The following is a 2385-nucleotide window of genomic DNA, read 5'->3' as shown; positions in this document are numbered from 1 at the left end:
ATAATTAAATTACTTAAATAGCCTTCCAATATTTTAGATACTTCCCACGTAATTCAGTTACCTTTACCCTATTATAGCCCAGACCCTAAATTGCAATTTGTTTCTATGCTCGTTGCTTCCAATTCAAGGCCGCTGCAATAGTTTTTGAGGTAAACCCTAATTATTAATCGTATCAGAACGTACCTTTGTAATCTAATTTTTTTACTTCTACGAATGTATTCTATTATCGTGCCCCAACCTTGTAATCATATTTTTTTACTTCCACTAATTGCTAATCATAGTTGTCTGTTGTTTACCCAATTATTATATAAATTGAAAGTGTGATTAAATATCATACGGGCTCGATTATTTTTATTCAAGTTTATTTTATTTATTGTGTATGTATAAATGTGTTTGTATCAACCGTATGCATAAGTGATGATTGGAAATAATGATATGATAACTAATATAGATAATGATATGTAAATGTGTATGTAATTTTATTTAAGTAATTTTTCTAGTGTTCATTTTTGTCATTTTACTTATTTTATAACAGCTCCAGCTACTTTGCCAAACAATTAAATACATTTAAACGCTTTCAGCTAAACGCTTGTAGGTAAACGCTTGAAGCTAAACGCTTGCAGCTTTCAGCTAGTTTTGTCAAACATACCCGTAGTACAGTGGTTGACATTTTTGTAAGAAGTCTTAGGATTGAATCCTGGGGTGGCCAGGAAGGGCTGAAACAGCCAGAGTATTTGGTTGTGTACAGTAGAGTATGAGGTTGGATTACTCGTACTTCTCAAGTAATCTGAACATGGAAAACCATACAACTTTGACTATTGTGAATTTGTGTTCGTGCTTAATATTAGATGTTAATGTTATTTACTCTGAACCTGCTATTTTTAAATTTGGCAAGAGTGAAGATTGGCAAAGACATCTTATTTACTCTCCACGTAGCTTTGATCAAACTCACACCTTAATTTTGAACAAATAAGGAGTACAAACTTTTACTAAATCATTATAAGGTACAATACTTTGAAGCATATTTAAATACAGTCCTACTTGCAGTAGAACTGTATTGGTTCGTCCTAGAAAATGATCGGGTAGGTGGGCTTCAAATCGCGTTCGGGCCACGTCAGTGACTCCTAATCGCCGTTAAAAGAAAGTCGGATGCCTATGAGACACATCCATCAAATACTCTATGAAGGGTACGTCGATAACTTTAAATCCTGAGTGTCAAGGGAGTTGTAAGTTCCCGATGCATAAGGGGAACGAACATGCGCCTATTTTGATAAAGAGTTTCTAACATGATACCACTTAGCTAGTACTATAGTTTAAATTCAATTTGTTGTGGTTTTTGCAACGCCTAAAGCATTCGCTTTACCACCTCTAATGTCTATAAAGCTCTAAGAGAAAACATTTGATGATTTTACCTCAGTTTTTACCGGTATGTGTAGTATGTACATGTAAAAAATATATTACTCCCTATTATGTTGCTATTTTGGTATTATATTATATTATATTATACCTATATCTAAAAGACATAGGGTAAATGAATAGTACCCAGTGGTACTTTCGACTTTTCGCGCTTTTTTTTTCTTTTCAAATTGAACAACAAAACCCCCACACTTTATCCAAAAAATCAAACTCACCCCCAAACAGGGGGGATAAAGTGTCAAATACCCATTCTCATAAAAAAATCTTAAACAAACTCCACTCAAATATTCAACGGGCCATATCTTCGCGCTCGCAACGAGTTAAATTTTTCCGCCACCATCGTTAAACTCGAAATAATTTTAGGAACACAATGTCACTAGCTATACGCAAAACGGACGATTTTTAAAAAACGCTAAATATTTGGGGTACTTTTCATATACGTTAATTCTCCGTTAAATTTTTAAAAGTCGACAATTCCATAGCGAAACGCGGAGATGCACATATATTGTTAATTTAAAATAACATTTAAATCTTTCACGGGTTATAGCTTTTAGTTCGACTCGAGTTGCGCTTCAACGACATCATCGTTAACCACAAAATGATTTTACAAACTAAACGCAATAAAATACATTGAAAACCGAACCCCCGCCGCGAAGCGAGGGCTCGAACACTAGTTATTACTATATAAATAAATAATATACCAAAGAAATTAAAAAAATGCTACTTTGCTATTATTACTATATATAAATAAATAATATACCAAAGAAATTAAAAAAATGCATACCACCTCTAATGTCTATAAAGCTCTAAGAGAAAACATTTGAAAAATGCTATTTTGCTATTATTGCTTTATAAATAAATAATATACCAAAGAAATTAAAAAAATGCGACGCCTGAGAGATTCGAACTCTCGCGGGGAAACCCCATGTACTTAGCAGGCACACGCCTTAACCACTCGGCCAAAGCGTC

The 2385-nt window shown here is 33.7% G+C and overlaps 1 non-coding gene across 1 annotated transcript; it reads right to left on the bottom strand.

Annotated features, from left to right (window-relative positions):
• Positions 1-2303: 2303 nt before the first annotated feature.
• Positions 2304-2385, bottom strand: TRNAS-GCU (transfer RNA serine (anticodon GCU)). Its single transcript has one exon. It is a non-coding gene; the product is annotated as a tRNA-Ser (tRNA).

The sequence above is a fragment of the Rutidosis leptorrhynchoides genome, chromosome 2 (genome assembly GCF_046630445.1).
Source record: "Rutidosis leptorrhynchoides isolate AG116_Rl617_1_P2 chromosome 2, CSIRO_AGI_Rlap_v1, whole genome shotgun sequence".
NCBI lineage: Eukaryota > Viridiplantae > Streptophyta > Magnoliopsida > Asterales > Asteraceae > Rutidosis > Rutidosis leptorrhynchoides.
The sequence above is the reverse complement of the archived record's forward strand: the minus strand, read 5'-3'. Positions and strand labels throughout refer to the sequence as shown.